This window comes from Nerophis ophidion, linkage group LG01, assembly GCF_033978795.1.
Source record: "Nerophis ophidion isolate RoL-2023_Sa linkage group LG01, RoL_Noph_v1.0, whole genome shotgun sequence".
Taxonomy (NCBI): domain Eukaryota; kingdom Metazoa; phylum Chordata; class Actinopteri; order Syngnathiformes; family Syngnathidae; genus Nerophis; species Nerophis ophidion.
In genome coordinates this window covers 10977557-10995056 of record NC_084611.1, presented here as the reverse complement: position 1 = coordinate 10995056, position 17500 = coordinate 10977557, and the positions used below count along the sequence as shown (strand labels likewise).

Genomic DNA, 17500 nt, shown 5'->3' with positions numbered 1-17500 from the left:
TAACGTGGCGTTGGTTTGCCTTTCCTTGCTGAGTCATGGCAGTGACGCCAAGATGCATGAATCTCCACGCATTTTTTGATGCGTCTGGTTGTCACACACAAAACGCAGCCCGAGTAAAAAAAATATGTTTAATTATTGTTTAATTAAGTCGTTGTCGGCAGGATTCGAACCTGCGCGGGGAGACCCCAATGGATTTCTAGTCCATCGCCTTAACCACTCGGCCACAACAACTTGATATCAGCTGTAATGCCAAGAATTGCACCAGCTGGACACAAATTGTCGAGATAACAAAGTGCCAGGCTTTGATTTAAGATGTGTAGTGAAGCTTTCATTCAAATAAACAACAACCACCCTCCCTTTTTTCCCCTGTTGAAAAAAGGGGAAAACTTGAACTTTGCGTGGATAACAGTCTGAATGGTTTGCTTCCCCTTTGGTCCGGATGACACGATGTCGAATGTATCCAAAAATAATTTGAAATGTGGACTCGTCAGACCACAGAACAATTTTCCACTTTGCATCAGTCCATCTTAGATGATCTCGAGCCCAGATAAGCCAGCGGCATCTCTGGATGTTGTTGATAAATGGCTTTCGCTTTGCATAGTAGAGCTTTAACTCGCACTAGCAGATGTAGCGACAAACTCTATTTAGTGACAGTGGTTTTCTGAAGTGTTCCTGAGCCCATGTGGTGATATCCTTTAGAGATTGATGTCGGTTTTTGATACAGTGCCATCTGAGGGATAGAAGGTCACGGTCATTCAATGTTGGTTTCCGGCCATGCCGCTTACGTGGAGTGATTTCTCCAGATTCTCTGAAACTTTTGACAATAGTTTTTTGAGAGGGGAGATCTGAAAAGTATTTCCTGCTGATTTTAAAACTGCAGTAATGAGAGCCCTGCTAAAGAAGACACATTTTAATAATTCCACACCTGTATCAGACTGTATAGACACTTCACAGGAGTCAAGCGTGCCGTTTTAACAAAGTCTTAATGATCAATCGCTTTAACAAAGTTCTCTCTCCAGCAGGACGCGACTCTCCAGCCACGTTCGTATCCTCTCTCCCTCTGCTCCCGGCCGCTTACTGTTAAAGACAACAAATGATTAGAATAGACGCCGCACCAATCTTTTTGTTAATCTAGTGTTCTATTCTTGAACTCCTCCACTTGAGTCAAAACTTGACTCCTGACTCGAGGGGTGCAGCCTCACTGATGACTGACATTCAATTAGTCAGAATCATGAAAAGCTTAAGTCGTTGTCGGCAGGATTCGAACCTGCGCGGGGGGACCCCAATGGATTTCTAGTCCATCGCCTTAACCACTCGGCCACGACAACCTGTCACCACAACTCAACTTTTCTCTCGTTCTATAGGGAGGATACCGAGGTGTTCCCAGGCCAGCTGTGAGACATAGTCCCTCCAACGTGTCCTAGGTCTGCCCTGAGGTCTCTTCCCGGCTGGACATGCCCAAAACACCTAGTACAGAAGTTCAATAACAGAACCCATCACTGGTTCAGATCGGGGAGGCCGTTCCTCCCAATCACGGCCCTCCAGGTTATGCTGTCGCTGCCAATGTGGGCCGGGTAATCCGAACTGCCATTTGGCGCATACGCGCAATCAACAGTCAAAATCCTTTCCCTGACCCGAAAACGCAGGGGAAAAACCCTCTCGTTCACTGGGGATGACTCCAACACACAGGCACCATGCCGGGTGCTCTAATAATCAGCTCACACCTGCTCGCTGCCTATTGCCCGCGGCAACTCCAGCATATAGTAAAGTCCAATCCCCTGCAAGGACTTTGGTTCAAAAGCCTATGCTTTACTTAGCAATGTTCTTTTGAAAAATGAAGGAGGTGGGATTTAAAAATGAATTCAGCGAATGGTCTGTATGATTTTTCGGTCTTGTTCAAAGATGTCTTTGGGGTCTTGTGTGCGTGATTAACGTGGTGTTGGTTTGGTTTTCCTTGCTGAGTCATAGCCAAGATGCAAGAATCTCCATGCATGATCAATTAGTCAGAATCATGAAAAACAAAGTCGTTGTCGGCAGGAGACCCCAATGGTTTTCTAGTCTATCGCCCTAACCACTCGGCCACAACAACCTGACATTTACTTTCTGCTAATCGGCACGGTAGGAAGCTTTATGTAAGATGTGTCGTAAAGCTGTCCTATTATTGTAATTTTTTTAAACTTTGGATCCCACTTTCTGCGACCGACTGGCAACTGAGTGATTTGCTAGACACAAACGAAGCGTCGCAATCCCCAATTGTTGTGCCAGGCTTTCATTTAAGATGTGAAGTGAAGTGAATTATATTTATATAGCGCTTTTTCTCTAGTGACTCAAAGCGCTTTACATAGTGAAACCCAATATATATTTTTTTTTTTTTACATTCAAACCAGTGTGGGTGGCACTGGGAGCAGGTGGGTAAAGTGTCTTGCCCAAGGACAACATGGCAGTGACTAAGATGGCGGAAGCGGGATTCGAACCTGCAACCCTCAAGTTGCTGGCACGGCCGCTCTACCAACCGAGCTATACCACCCCACAACCACAAGGTTGGGAGCATCCATCCATCTTCATCCGCTCCAGCAGAGACCCCCAGACTTCCCTCTCCAGAGCAACACTACCAACTTCCCCCTGGGGGATCCCGGAGCATTCCCAGGCCAGAGAGGAGATGTAATCCCCCCATCTGGTTCTTGGCCTACCTCCGAGGTCTCCTCGAGGAGAGGCTCGTGAGGCATCGAACCACCTAAGCTGGATTTGTTGCACAGGTGGCATCCTATGACAGTCCCATGCTGGAAATCACTGAAAGCGGCCCATTCTTTCACAAATGTTTGTAGGAACAGTCTCCACGACTAAGTGCTGGATTTCATACACCTGATTCCGATCATTTGGATGGGTGGACACATACTTTTGGCAATGTGGTGATATCCGTAGTAGACGCCAGAGCCATCTCAGCTGGCTCCTCTCACTGTGAGGGAGCAGCGGCTCTACTCTGAGTCTCTCCAGGCTGAACGAGCTCCTCACCCTATCTCTGAGGGTGATCCCAGACATCCTGCGGATGAAACTCATTTCTGCCGCTGGTATTTGCAACCTTGTCCTTTCTGTCACGATTTAAAGGTCATGACCAGAGGTGAGAGTAGGAACATAGACCCCTCTGTTAATCTTGCGTTCTATTCTTCTCTCACTCTTGAACAAGACTATGAGATACTTGAACTCCTCCACTTAAGGCAGAACTTCACTCCCTCACCCTATCTCTGAGGGTGATCCCAGACATCCTGCATAGGAAACTCATTTCTGCCGATGGTATTTGCAACCTTGTCTTTTCTGTCATGGCTCAGAGTTCATGACCAGAGGTGAGGGTAGGAACGTAGACCTGCATATCGATAGCTTCGCCTTCTGGCTCAGCTCTTTCTTCTGCAAAAAAAGACTGCTGCAGTGACTGCCTCACCAATCCTGCGTTCTATTTTTCCCTCACTTGTGAACAAGACTACGAGATTCTTAAACACCTCCATTTGTGGTAGAACTTCATTCCCAACCTGAGGGGTACAGCCCAACTGAAGAATGACATTCAATTAGAAAGAATCATAAAAAGCTCAAATCGTTGTCAGCAGGATTTGAACCTACACGGGGAGAACCTAATGGATTTCAAGTTCATCGCCTTAACCACTCGGCCACGACAACCTGGCTTCATTTTTCTGCTAATTGGCATGTTAGGAGGCTTTATTTAAGATTTGTCCTAAAGCTGTCCTGATATTATAATTTGTTCTAACTTTGGATCTCACATCTGCGACCGACTGGCAGCTCGTCGGCAGGGTTCAAGGCTTTATTGAAGATGTGTAGTGAAGCCTCCTTTTGTTGAGCTGTCCTAATTTTTTACCAAAAGACTGGAACTCCCCCTCAGGATATAGTTGGAGAATATCAAAGGAGCTTGGTTCCAGAGTCTATGCTTTTCTCAGCATCGGTCTTTTGAAAAATGAAGGAAGTGTGAATTCAGTGTAAAAAATTCAGTGCTGAAAAGTTCAGAGCAATAAACTCAGTGTAAAAAATTCAGGGTAAAAAAAAAAATTCAGTCTCATAAAATGTGCTGCTTCAAAAAGCAAAACTCAACTTCCTGGTGAAATAAGGCTAAAAAATTCAGTAAAAAAAAAAAAAAAAAAAATCAGTGCTAAAAAATTCAGTGTAAAAAAATAAAATGTAAAAGAAAATTGAGTGCAGATGAGGAGGACGAGCATGCAGATTAACTTCCTTTTCGGTTTCTCACACTTTGATCAAAAATCTTTTGGTTATGCAAACCAATTGTTGCAGCAGCTGTCCGGGTGGCTGGTAATTTGATATATTCGACCTGTCCAAAGATGTATTTGGGGTCATGTGTGCGTATTTAACGTGGCGTTGGTTTGGTTGCTGAGTCATGGCCGCGACGCCAAGATGCAAGATTCTCTACACTTATTTGATGCGTGTCGTGGTCACACACAAAACACAGCCCGACTAAAAAAAATGATGTTCATATAGTCAGAATCATGAAAGACTAAGTCGTTGTCAGCAGGATTCGAACCTGCGCGGGGAGACCCCAATGGATTTCTAGTCCATCGCCTTAACCACTCGGCCACAACAACGCGACAGGTTCTATCTGCTAACCGCCTGGCAGCTGGTTGGCGGGGTTGAAAGCTTTATTTAAGATGTGTAGTGAAGCCTCCTTTAGTTGAGCTGTCCTAATATTTTACCAAAAGACTCTCCAAATCCGCCTCAGAATATAGTTGGAGAATATCAAAATGACTCCGGAATCCAGTGATTTTACAATATGCGGCCCTCAGTAGAAAAATCTTGGATACCCCTGTACAAGCCCCTTCCCAATATACTTTGACGGCAAATTAATTCGTTCATAGTCCGAGTCCGGGTCGCGGGGGCAGCAGTGTCCTAGGTCTTCCCTGAGGTATCTTCCCAGCTGGACATGCCCGAAACATCTCACCAGGGAGGTATCTGTAGTAGATGCCCAGGATGCATCCGTAGTAGTAGCTGGCGCCTCTCTACATGAAAGAGTTCTTCACCCTTTCCCTGAGGGTGATCCCAGACATCCTGCGGAGGAAACTCATTTCTGCCGCTTGTATTCGCGACCTTGTCCTTTCAGTCACGACTCAAAGTTCATGACCAAAGGTGAGGGTAGGAATATAGACCGACCTATATATAGAGAGCTTCGCCTTCTGGCTCAGCTCTTTCTTCACCACAAAAGACGGATGGAGTGAGTCCATCACTGCACCAACCCCTCTGTCAATCTCTCATCTTTTCTTCCCTCACTCGTGAACAAAACTACGAGTTACTTGAAATCCTCCACTTGAGGTAGAACTTCACTCCCAACCTGAGGGGTGCAGCCCAACTGAAGAAGGATGTTCAATTAGTCAGAATCACGAAAAACTCAAGTCGTTGTCAGCAGGATTCAAATCTGCACGAGGATACTCCAATGGAATTCTAATCCATCGCCTTAACCACTCGGCCACAACAACCCAACATTTACTATCTGCTAATCGGCACGGTAGGAGGCTTTATGTAAGATGTTCTGTCCTATTATTTTAATTATTTTTAACTTTGGATCCCACGTCTGCGACCGACTGGAAACTGAGTGATTTCATTTATTGGACATGTCTACAGATGTCTTTGGGGTCTTGTGTGCGTGATTAATGTGACCTTGGTTTTACTTTCTTTGCTGAGTCATGGCCGCAACGCCAAGATGCAAGAATCTCCACGCATGATCAATTAGCCAGAATCATAAAAAACTAAGTCGTTGTCGGCAGGATTCGAACCTGCGCGGGGAGACCCCAATGGATTTCTAGTCCATCGCCTTAACCACTCGGCCACGACAAATTGACATTAAAAAATACAGCCAAGAACCTCGACACAAACGAAGCGTCAAAATCCCCAACTGTTGTGCCAGGCTTTCATTTAAGATGTGTAGTGGAGGCATCTGTAGTAGACGCCCGAGTCATCTCAGCTGTTCCTCTCGCTGCGAGGGAGTACCGGCTCTACTCTGAGTCTCTCCAGGCTGACCGAACTCCTCACCCTATCTCTGAGGGTGATCCCAGACATCCTGCATAGGAAACTCATTTCTGCCGATGGTATTTTCAACCTTGTCTTTTCTGTCATGGCTCAGAGTTCATGACCAGAGGTGAGGGTAGGAACGTAGACCTGCATATCGATAGCTTCACCTTCTGGCTCAGCTCTTTCTTCTGCAAAAAAAGACTGCTGCAGTGACTGCCTCACCAATCCTGCGTTCTATTTTTCCTTCACTCGTGATCAAGACTACGAGATACTCAAACACCTCCATTTGAGGTAGAACTTCATTCCCAACCTGAGGGGTACAGCCCAACTGAAGAATGACATTCATTTAGTCAGAATCATAAAAAGTTCAAGTCGTTGTCAGCAGGACTCGAACCTGCGCAGGGAGACCCCAATGGATTTCAAGTCCATCGCCTTAACCACTCGGCCACGACAACCTTGCTCCATCTTTCTGCTAATTGGCATGTTAGGAGGCTTTATTTAAGATGTGCCATAAAGCTGTCCTAATATTATAATTTGTTCTAACTTTGGATCCCACATCTGCGACCGACTGGCAGCTCGTCGGCAGGGTTCAAGGCTTTATTGAAGATGTGTAGTGAAGCCTCCTTTTGTTGAGCTGTCCTAATTTTATACCAAAAGACTGCAACTCCCCCTCAGGATATAGTTGGAGAATATCAAAGGAGCTTGGTTCCAGAGTCTATGCTTTTCTCAGCATCGGTCTTTTGAAAAATGAAGGAAGTGTGAATTAAAATTAATTGAGCAAATGGGTAATTCGATTTATTGGACCTGTCCAAAGATGTCTTTGGGGTCTTGTGTGTGTGATTAACTTGGCGTTTGTTTGGCTTTCCTTGCTGAGTCATGGGCGCCTTCTGGCTGAGCTCTTTCTTCACCACAAAAGACTGCATCGCTGTAGACGCCGCACCAATCTCTCTCTTTTAATCTAGTTTTCTATTCTTCCCTCACTCGTGAACAAGACTACAAGATACTTGAACTCCTCCACTTGAGTCACAACTTGACTCCCGACTCGAGGGGTGCAGCCTCACTGAAGACTGACATTCAATTAGTCAGAATCATGAAAAGCTTTAGTCGTTGTCGGCAGGATTCGAACCTGCGTGGGGAGACCCCAGTGCATTTCTAGTCCATCGCCTTAACCACTCGGCCACGTCAACCTGTCACCACATCTCTGCTAATTCTCTACAGATCCCACGTCTGAGAACGACTAGCAGCTCATAGTCAGCGTTGTCAGCTTTATTTAAGATGTGTCGTAAAGCTGTCCTAACATTTTCCAAACGACTCTGCAACTCCGCCTCAGGATAAAGTTGAAGAATATCAAAATGGCTCCTCCATCCAGTGATTTTACAATACGCGGCTCCTGTCAAAAAAAACTTGGATACCGCTGTCCCTGGCCATGTTCTCTCGTTCTACAGGGAGGATACCGAGGTGTTCCCAGGCGAGCTGTGAGACATAGTCCCTCCAACGTGTCGTAGGTTTGCCCCGAGGTCTACTCCCAGCTGGACATGCCCGAAAGACCTAGTACAGAAGTTCAATAACAGAACACCACTCTGGTTCAGATCGGGGAGGCCGTTCCTCCCAATCACGACCCTTTAGGTTATGCTGTCCCTGCCAATGTGGGCCGGGTAATCCGAACTACCATTTGGCGCATACACACAAACAACAGTCAAAATCCTTCCCCGCGGCAACTCCAGTATATAGTAAAGTCCAATCCCTTGCAAGGACTTTGGTTCAAAAGCCTATGCTTTACTCAACAGTGTTCTTTTGAAAAATGAAGGAGGTGTGATTTAAAAATGAATTCAGCGAATGGTCTAATTGATTTATCAGACTTGTTCAAAGATGTCTTTGGGGTCTTGTGTGCGTGATTAACGTGGCGTTGGTTTGGCTTTCCTTGCTGAGTCATGGCCAAGATGCAAGAATCTCCACGCATGACCAATTAGTCAGAATCATGAAAAACCAAGTCATTATCGGCAGGATTCAAAACTGCACAGGGAGACCTCAAAGGATTTCTAGTCCATCGCCTTAACCACTCGGCCAAGACAACTTGATATCGGCAGGTATTTAAGATGTGTAGTGAAGCATTCATTAAAATAAACAACAACCAACCTCCCATTTTTTCCCCTGTTGAATTTATTCCATAAATTAACAAAAAATTGTAATACTACACAATTTCAGACTGACATCTCGTCGGCAGAGCTGGAGGCTTTGTTTAAGATGTGTAGTGAAGCTGCTTTTGATGAAATAGTAATACAATAACATTTCAGAGCTATGAAAGGAAAACATACATAATTTTAAGAATAACTTACTAAAACATTTTTAATCTTACAAAAGAACGTGCAAATTTGACCATGATAATGTTTTTATATTACAAGTATTTTTAACTCTACAGACCTCCTGAACAAAAACCGTTGCAATGTTAAGTAAATAAAGTTGTGTTACATTCAAAAGTTGGACGTGACGCGGTCGTCAGGATCCATCAGATAAACAATAAACACCATCAGATGTGACTTTTTATCTCCTCACTCTGCTTTTAATCCAACACAGTCTCTGTTTTTACCCGAGGAAACACTGGAAAGTTTTGTCCTGGTTCATGCTGAGAGTTGGCCTTTTTTTCTTCTCCTATGAAACCCAAAACAAGTCCTTTACATTCAATTCCAAACAATTATTTTGGAGAATATTTGATAGTTCTTTGAGAGGGGAGATTTGAAAAGTCTTCCCTGCTGATTTTAAAACTGCAGTTATGAGAGCCCCAATAAACCTTAATACTTCCACACCTGTATCAAACTTACCTTTTTTTATACAACATATTAGAAAAACTTGCATGTTTGTTTTCCTTTTAAACGAAACATAGCTGATGTTGTCAGCAGTATTCAAACCTGCGTGGGGAGACCCCAATAGATTTCTAGTCCATCGCCTTAACCACTCGGCCACGACAACCCGACAGCATTTTTCTGCTAACCTTTGGATCCCACATCTGCGACCGACTGCCAGCTGGTCAGCAGGGTTGAAAGCTTTATTTAAGATGTGTAGTGAAGCCTCCTTTAGTTGAGCTGTCCTAATATTTTACCAAAAGACTCTGCAAATCCGGCTCAGGATATAGTTGGAGAATATCAAAATGACTCCGGAATCCAGTGATTTTACAATATGCGGCCCTCAGTGGAAAAATCTTGGATACCCCTGTACAAGCCCCTTCCTGCTCTGTCACTGATGAGAATATACTTTGACGGCAAATTCATTCGTTCATAGTCCGAGTCCGGGTCGCGGGGGCAGCAGTGTCCTAGGTCTTCCCTGAGGTATCCTGCCAGCTAGACATGCCCGAAACATCTCACCAGGGAGGTATCTGTAGTAGATGCCCAGGAGGCATCCGTAGTAGTAGCTGGCTCCTCTCTACATGAAAGAGTGCTCCCCCCTTTCTCTGAGGGGGATCCCAGGCATCCTGTGGAGGAAACTCATTTCTGCCGCTTGTAGTTGCGAACTTTCAGTCACGACTCAAAGTTCATGACCAAAGGTGAGGGTAGGAATATAGACCGACCTATATATCGAGAGCTTCACCTTCTGGCTCAGCTCTTTCTTCACCACAAAAGACGGATGGAGTGACTCCATCACTGCACCAACACCTTTGTCAATCACTCATTTTTCTTCCCTCACTTGTGAACAAGACTACGAGATACTTGAAATCCTTTACTTGAGGTAGAACTTCACTCCCAACCTGAGGGGTGCAGCCCAACTGAAGAATGACGTTCAATTAGTCAGAATCACGAAAAACTTGAGTTGTTGTCAGCAGGTTTCGAATCTGCGCGGGGAGACTCCAATGGATTTCTAGTCCATCGCCTTAACCGCTCGGCCACAACAACCTGCCATTTACTTTCTGCTAATGGTCATGGTACCAGGTTTTATGTAAGATGTGTCGTAAAGCTGTCCTATTATTTTAATTTTTTTTAAACTTTGGATCGCACCTCCGCGACCGACTGGCAACTGAGTGATTTCATTTATTGGACCTGTCTGCAGATGTCTTTGGGCTCTTGTGTGCGTAATTAATGTGACGTTGGTTTCACTTTCTTTGCTGAGTCATGGCCGCAACGCCAAGATGAAAGAATCTCCATGCATGATCAATTAGTCAGAATCATGAAAAGCTTAAGTCGTTGTCGGCAGAATTTGAACCTGCGCGGGGAGACCCCAATGGATTTCTAGTCCATCGCCTTAACCACTCGGCCACAACAACCTGACAAAATTTGACGCTTTTTTGCTTGACAGAAACAAAGCGTCAAAATCCCCAATTGTTGTGCCAGGCTTTAATTTAAGATGTGTAGTGGAGGCATCCGTAGTAGTTGCCCGAGACATCTCAGCTGCTGTTCTCACTGTGAGGGAGCAGTGGCTCTACTCTGAGTCCTTCCCGGCTGACCGAGCTCCTCACCCTATCTCTGAGGGTGATCCCAGACATCCTGCGGATGAAACTCATTTCTGCCGCTGGTACTTGCAACCTTGTCCTTTCGGTCACGAATTAAAGTTCATGACCAGAGGTTGGGGGTAGGAACGTAGACCCCTCTGTTAATCTTGCATTCTATTCTTCTCTCACTCTTGAACAAGACTATGAGATACTCGCTGCGAGGGAGTACCGCCTATACTCCGAGTCTCTCCAGGCAGACCGAACTCCTCACCCTATCTCTGAGGGTGATCCTAGACATCCTGCATAGGAAACTCATTTCTGCCGCTGGTATTTGCAACCTTGTCTTTTCTTTCATGACTCAGAGTTCATGACCAGAGGTGAGGGTAGGAACGTAGACCTGCATATCGATAGCTTCGCCTTCTGGCTCAGCTCTTTCTTCTGCAAAAAAGACCGCTGCAGTGACTGCCTCACCAATCCTGCATTCTATTTTTCCCTCAGTTGTGAACAAGACTACAAGATACTTAAACACCTCCATTTGAGGTAGAACTTCACTCCCAACCTGAGGGGTACAGTCCAACTGAAGAATGACATTCAATTAGTCAGAATCATGAAAAGCTCAAATCGTTGTCAGCAGGACTCGAACCTGCGCAGGGAGACCCCAATGGATTTCAAGTCCATCGCCTTAACCACTCGGCCACGACAACCTGGCTCCATCTTTCTGCTAATTGGCATGTTAGGAGGCTTTATTTAAGATGTGTCCTAAAGCTGTCCTAATATTATAATTTCTTCTAACTTTGGATCCCACGTCTGCGACCGACTTGCAGCTCGTCGGCAGGGTTCAAGGCTTAATAGAAAATGTGTAGTGAAGCCTCCTTTTGTTGAGATGTCCTAATTTTATACCAAAAGACTGCAACTCCCCCTCAGGATATAGTTGGAGAATATCAAAGGAGCTTGGTTCCAGAGTCTATGCTTTTCTCAGCATCGGTCTTTTGAAAAATGAAGGAAGTGTAAATTAAAATGATTTGAGCAAATGGGTGATTCGATTTATTGGACCTGTCCAAATATGTCTTTGGGGTCTTTTGTGCGTGATTAACTTGGCGTTGGTTTGGCTTTCCTTGCTGAGTCAAGACCGCCTTCTGGCTGAGCTCTTTCTTCACCACAAAAGACTGCATCACTGTAGACGCCGCACCAATCCCTCTGTTAATCTGGTGTTCTATTGATCCCCTCACTCGTGAACAAGACTACAAGATACTTGAATTCCTCCACTTGAGTCAAAACTTGACTCCCGACTCGAGGGGTGCAGCCTCACTGAAGACTGTTGTTCAATTAGTCAGAATCATGAAAAGCTTTAGTCGTTGTCGGCAGGATTCGAACCTGCGCGGGGGGACCCCAATGGATTTCTAGTCCATCGCCTTAACCACTCGGCCACGACAACCTGTCACCACATCTCTGCTAATTCTCTACAGATCCCACGTCTGAGAACGACTGGCAGCTCATAGTCAGTGTTGTCAGCTTTATTTAAGATGTGTCTTAAAGCTGTCCTAATATTTTCCAAAAGACTCTGCAACTCCGCCTCAGGATAAAGTTGAAGAATATCAAAATGGTTCCTCCATCCAGTGATTTTACAATACGCGGCTCCTGTCAAAAAAAAACTGTCCCCGGCCATGTTCTCTCGTTCTATAGGGAGGATACCGAGGTGTTCCCAGGCCAGCTGTGAGACATAGTCCCTCCAACGTGTCCTAGGTCTGCCCTGAGGTCTCCTCCCGGCTGGACATGCCAAAAACACCTAGTACAGAAGTTCAATAACAGAACCCATCACTGGTTCAGATCGGGGAGACCGTTCCTCCCTATAACGGCCCTCTAGGTTATGCTGTCGCTGCCAATGTGGGCCGGGTAATCCGAACTACCATTTGGCGCATACGCGCAAACAACAGTCAAAACCCTTCCCCTGACCCGAAAACGCAGGGGAAAAACCCTCTCGTTCACCGGGGATGACTCCCACCTCAACGCCAAGATGCAAAAATGTCCACGCATTTTTGCTGCGTCGCGTGGTCACACACAAATTGCAGCCCAACTGAAGAATGATGATCAGTCAGAATCATGAAAAACTAAATCGTTGGTTCGAACCTGCGCGGAAAGACCCCAAAATGTGCTGCTTCAAAAAAAAACTCACTCCTGGTGAAATAAGGCTTAATAACTCTGTTAAAAAATGAAATCAGTGCTGAAAAATTCAGTGTAAAAAAATAAAATGTAAAAAAAATCGAGTACAGATAAGTATGAAGAGCATGCAGATGAGCTTCCTTTTCAGTTTCTCACACTTTGATCAGAAATCTTTTGGTTATGCAAACCAATTGTTGCAGCAGCTGTCCAGGTGGCTGGTAATTTGATTTATTCGACCTGTCCAAAAATGTATTTGGGGTCATGTGTGCATGATTAATGTGGCGTTGGTTTGGTTGCTGAGTCATGGAAGATGCAAGAATCTCCACGCGTCATCAATTAGTCAGAATCATGAAATGCAGTGGCTCCTCTCACTGTGAGGGAGCAGCGGCTCTACTCTGAGTCTCTCCGGGCTGACCGAGCTCCTCACCCTATCTCTGAGGGTGATCCCAGACATCCAGTGGAGGAAACTAATTTCTGCCGCTGGTATCTGCAACCTTGTCCTTTCAGTCACGACTCCAAGTTCATGACCAGAGGTGAGGGTAGGAACGTAGACCGACCTGTATATTGAGAGCTTCGCCTTCTGGCTCAGCTCTTTCTTCACCACAAAAGACCGCTGGAGTGACTGCATTACCAATCCCTCTGTTAATATTGCGTTCTATTCTTCCCTCACTCGTGAACAAGACTACGAGATACTTGAACTCCTCTACTTGAGGCAGAACTTCACTCCTGACCCGAGGGGTGCAGCCCAACTGAAGACTGACGTTCAATTAGTCAGAAGCATGAAAAGCTTAAGTCGTTGTCAGCAGGATTCGAACCTGCGCGGGGAGACCCCAATGGATTTCAAGTCCATCGCCTTAACCACTCGGCCACGACAACCTGACACAATCAGTCTGCTAATCGACACGGTAGGAGGCTTTACTTAAGATGTGTCGTAAAGCTGTTCTAATATTAAAACATTTTCTAACTTTGGATGCCACGTCGGCAGGGTTGGAGGCTTTATTTAAGATGTGTAGTGAAGCCTCCTTTTGTTGAGCTGTCCTAGTATTTTACCAAAAGACTCCGCAACTCTGTCTCAGGACATAGTTGGAGAATATCAAAGGAGTTTGGGTCCAGGCAACATTAAATGTGAGCATATGCTCACTTAAGTCGGTTACGAAGAGGAACTGCAGTCAGGTGGAGACCCAGATGATGACGACAAACATGCAGATTAGCTTCCTTTTTGGTTTCTCACAGTTTGATCAGAATTACACACTGCAAGTATATATGCAACAAGTACATTTATAATAGAATACAATAGAATTTAACTAAATGTAATAACATCTAATCATTACGTCACCGACGTCCCACTGGGTGTGAGTTTTCCTTGCCCTTATGTGGGCCTACCGAGGATGTCGTGGTGGTTTGTGCAGCCCTTTGAGACACTAGTGATTTAGGGCTATATAAGTAAACATTGATTGATTGATTGATTGAATTTGACAGACATTCACGTTTTCCTTTAACAATAACAACTACTTATCATGGCAGACTTCAACAACAAACAACAAAGTCTAGTTTGGGACAAATGATGATCCAGAAACATATATTTTGTGTGTATATACTGTATTTATAAAAAAGGTACACGTTTTAGAAGCTGAGTGCTAAACAGATCAAGCATTAGTGGAGGTTAATTTGTGCCTTCATTACGAAAGCTTTTTTATTTGACTAAAACTTTTTGCGTAAAATAATTAAAAAAAAAAATTCAGCGTAAAAAAAAATTTGAGTGCTAAAAAAACTCCCCAAAAATTAATGTAAAAAAAAAAATTCAGGTAGAAAAAATATGTGCCGAAAAAAATCAGTGGAGAAAAAGCAGTGTAAAAAAAAATCTGCGTCAATAAATTTTGTGTAAAAAAATTCAATGCTTAAAAAAAATCAGTGTCGAAAAATTCAGTGTTAAAAAATCCGTGCTGAAAATTCAGTGTAAAAAAATTCAGTGCTGAAAATTTCAGTGTAAAAAAAAAAAGAATTCAACGTCATAAAATGTGCTGCTTCAAAAAGCAAAACTCAATCATGGTGAAATAAGGCTAAATAATTCAGTAAGAAAAAAAAATCAGCGCAGAAAACTTCATTGAAAAAAAATAAAATGTAAAAGAAAATTGAGTGCAGATGAGGAGGAGGAGCATGCAGATGAACTTCCTTTTCGGTTTCTCACACTTTGATCAGAAATCTTTTGGTTATGCAAACCAATTGTTGCAACAGCTGTCCGGGTGGCTGGTAATTTGATTTATTCGACCTGTCCAAAGATGTATTTGGGGTCATGTGTGCGTATTTAACGTGGCGTTGGTTTGGTTGCTGAGTCATGGCCGCGACGCCAAGATGCAAGAATCGCCATACATATTTGATGCGTGTCGTGTTCACACACAAAACACAGCGCAACTAAAATAAAATGATGTTCATATAGTCAGAATCATGAAAAACTAAGTCGTTGTCAGCAGGATTCGAACCTGCGCGGGGAGACCCAAATGGACTTCTAGTCCATCGCCTTAACCACTCGGCCACGACAACTTGATATCAGTTGTATTTTAAGATGTGTAGTGAAGCCTTCATTAAAATAAACAACAACCAACCTCCCATTTTTCCTCTGATGAATTTATTACATAAAATAACATAAAATTGTAATACTACACAATTTCAGACTGACATCTCGTCGGCAGAGCTGGAGGCTTTGTTTAAGATGTGTAGTGAAGCTGCTTTTGATGAAATAGTAATACAATAACATTTCAGAGTTATGAAAGGAAAAACAAATAATTTTAAGAATAATTTACGAAAACATTTTTAATCTTACAAAAAAAATTGCAAATGTGACCATGATAATGTTTTTATATTACAAGTATTTTTAATTCTACAGACCTCCAGAACAAAAACCGTTGCAATGTTAAGTAAATAAAGTTGTGTTACATTCAAAAGTTGGACGTGACGCGGTCGTCAGGATCCATCAGATAAACAATAAACACCATCAGATGTGACTTTTTATCTCCTCACTCTGCTTTTAATCCAACACAGTCTCTGTTTTTACCCGAGGAAACACTGGAAAGTTTTGTCCTGGTTCATGCTGAGAGTTGGCCTTTTTTTCTTCTCCTATGAAACCCAAAACAAGTCCTTTACATTCAATTAAAAACTATTATTTTGGAGAATATTTGATAGTCCTTTGAGAGGGGAGATTTTAAATATCTTTCCTGCTGATTTTAAAACTGCAGTAATGAGAGCCCTGCTGAAGAAGACACATCTTAATAATTACACCCTTGTATCAAACTTATCTTTTGTTTAACATATTAGAAAAACTTGCATGTTTGTTCTCCTTTAAAATGCAACATATCTGACATTCTCGGCAGGATTCGAACCTGCGCAGGAAGACCCCAATGGATTTCTAGTCCAACGCTTTAACCGCTCGGCCACGACAACCCGATAGCATGTCTCTGCTAACGTTTGGATCCCCCGAAACATCTCACCAGTGAGGTATCCGTAGTAGTACAGTAGATGGCTCCGCTTCACCCTTTCTCTGAGGCGGATCCCAGACATCCTGCAGAGGAAACTCATTTCTGCTGCTTGTACTCGCAACCTTGTCCTTTCAGTCACGACTCAAAGTTCATGACCATAGATGAGGGTACGAACGTAGACCCACCTGTATATCGAGAGCTTCGCCTTACGGCTCAGCTCTTTCTTCACCACAAAAGACCACTGTATTACTGCAGATGCCGCACCAATCCCTCTGTCAATCTCTCATCGTTTCTTCCACTCACTTGTGAACAAGACTACGAGATACTTGAACTTCTCTACTTGAGGCAGAACTTCACTCCCGACCCGAGGGGTGCAGCCCAACTGAAGAATGACGTTCAATTAGTCAGAATCATGAAACACTTAAGTCGTTGTCAGGAGGATTCGAACCTGCGCACCATCTTTCTGCTAATCGGCACGGTAGGAGGCTTTATTTAAGATGTGTCGTAAAGCTGTCCTAATATTTTAATTTGTTTTAACTTTGGATCCCAAATCTGCGACCGACTGGCAGCTCGTCGGCAGGGTTCAAGGCTTTATTGAAGATGTGTAGTGAAGCCTCCTTTTGTTGAGCTGTCCTAATTTTTTACCAAAAGACTGCAAATCCCCCTCAGGATATAGTTGGAGAATATCAAAGGAGCTTGGTTCCAGAGCCTCTGTCAATCTTGCGTTTTATTCTTCCCTCACTCGTGAACAAGAATACAACATACTTGAACACCTCTACTCGAGGCAGAACTTCACTCCCGACCCGAGGGGTGCCGCCCAATTAAAGAATGACGTTCAATTAGTCAGAATCATGAAAAACTTAGGTTGATGTCAGCAGGATTTGAACCTGCGCGGGGAGACCCCAACTTTCGACCATTTTATTGCTAATCTTTGGATCCCACGTCTGCGAACAACTGGCAGGTCATCATCAGTGTTGTCAGCTTTATTTAGCATGTGTCGTAAAGCTGTCCTAATATTTTACCAAAAGACTCTGCAACTCTAACTCAGGATATAGTTGGAGAATATTAAAATGGCTCCTGCATCCAGTGATTTTAAAATACAGGCCCCTCAGTGGAAAAAACTTGGACACCATTGTCCCCGGCCACGTCCTCTCGTTCTATAGGGAGGATACCGAGGTGTTCCCAGGCCAGCTGTGAGACGTAGTCCCTCCAACGTGTCCTAGGTATGCCCTGAGGTCTCCTCCCAGCTGGACATGCCCACAACACCTAGTACAGAAGTTCAATAACAGGACTCCAACACACAGGCGCAGAGCCCGGGCGCTAATATAAACCCACACCTGCTCGCCGCCTATTCCCCGCGGCAACTCCAGCATATAGTAAAGTCCAACACCTCTCAAGAAGTTCGGTTCCAGAGCCTACGCTTTACTCAGCA

The 17500-nt window shown here is 44.2% G+C and overlaps 15 non-coding genes across 15 annotated transcripts; all 15 read right to left on the bottom strand.

Moving 5' to 3' along the window:
* Positions 1 to 149: 149 nt before the first annotated feature.
* Positions 150 to 231, bottom strand: trnas-aga (transfer RNA serine (anticodon AGA)). The gene has a single exon. It is a non-coding gene; the product is annotated as a tRNA-Ser (tRNA).
* A 1015-nt stretch (positions 232 to 1246) lies between these two features.
* Positions 1247 to 1328, bottom strand: trnas-aga (transfer RNA serine (anticodon AGA)). The gene has a single exon. It is a non-coding gene; the product is annotated as a tRNA-Ser (tRNA).
* A 2259-nt stretch (positions 1329 to 3587) lies between these two features.
* On the bottom strand, positions 3588 to 3669 carry trnas-uga (transfer RNA serine (anticodon UGA)). Its single transcript has one exon. It is a non-coding gene; the product is annotated as a tRNA-Ser (tRNA).
* An 850-nt stretch (positions 3670 to 4519) lies between these two features.
* Positions 4520 to 4601, bottom strand: trnas-aga (transfer RNA serine (anticodon AGA)). Its single transcript has one exon. It is a non-coding gene; the product is annotated as a tRNA-Ser (tRNA).
* A 1161-nt stretch (positions 4602 to 5762) lies between these two features.
* trnas-aga (transfer RNA serine (anticodon AGA)) lies at positions 5763 to 5844 on the bottom strand. Its single transcript has one exon. It is a non-coding gene; the product is annotated as a tRNA-Ser (tRNA).
* A 547-nt stretch (positions 5845 to 6391) lies between these two features.
* Positions 6392 to 6473, bottom strand: trnas-uga (transfer RNA serine (anticodon UGA)). Its single transcript has one exon. It is a non-coding gene; the product is annotated as a tRNA-Ser (tRNA).
* Positions 6474 to 7123: 650 nt separating this feature from the next.
* On the bottom strand, positions 7124 to 7205 carry trnas-aga (transfer RNA serine (anticodon AGA)). Its single transcript has one exon. It is a non-coding gene; the product is annotated as a tRNA-Ser (tRNA).
* A 1698-nt stretch (positions 7206 to 8903) lies between these two features.
* On the bottom strand, positions 8904 to 8985 carry trnas-aga (transfer RNA serine (anticodon AGA)). The gene has a single exon. It is a non-coding gene; the product is annotated as a tRNA-Ser (tRNA).
* Positions 8986 to 9820: 835 nt separating this feature from the next.
* trnas-aga (transfer RNA serine (anticodon AGA)) lies at positions 9821 to 9902 on the bottom strand. The gene has a single exon. It is a non-coding gene; the product is annotated as a tRNA-Ser (tRNA).
* Positions 9903 to 10188: 286 nt separating this feature from the next.
* trnas-aga (transfer RNA serine (anticodon AGA)) lies at positions 10189 to 10270 on the bottom strand. Its single transcript has one exon. It is a non-coding gene; the product is annotated as a tRNA-Ser (tRNA).
* Positions 10271 to 11057: 787 nt separating this feature from the next.
* On the bottom strand, positions 11058 to 11139 carry trnas-uga (transfer RNA serine (anticodon UGA)). The gene has a single exon. It is a non-coding gene; the product is annotated as a tRNA-Ser (tRNA).
* A 649-nt stretch (positions 11140 to 11788) lies between these two features.
* On the bottom strand, positions 11789 to 11870 carry trnas-aga (transfer RNA serine (anticodon AGA)). The gene has a single exon. It is a non-coding gene; the product is annotated as a tRNA-Ser (tRNA).
* Positions 11871 to 13389: 1519 nt separating this feature from the next.
* On the bottom strand, positions 13390 to 13471 carry trnas-uga (transfer RNA serine (anticodon UGA)). The gene has a single exon. It is a non-coding gene; the product is annotated as a tRNA-Ser (tRNA).
* A 1583-nt stretch (positions 13472 to 15054) lies between these two features.
* Positions 15055 to 15136, bottom strand: trnas-aga (transfer RNA serine (anticodon AGA)). Its single transcript has one exon. It is a non-coding gene; the product is annotated as a tRNA-Ser (tRNA).
* An 815-nt stretch (positions 15137 to 15951) lies between these two features.
* trnas-aga (transfer RNA serine (anticodon AGA)) lies at positions 15952 to 16033 on the bottom strand. Its single transcript has one exon. It is a non-coding gene; the product is annotated as a tRNA-Ser (tRNA).
* Between the last annotated feature and the right edge of the window lie 1467 nt (positions 16034 to 17500).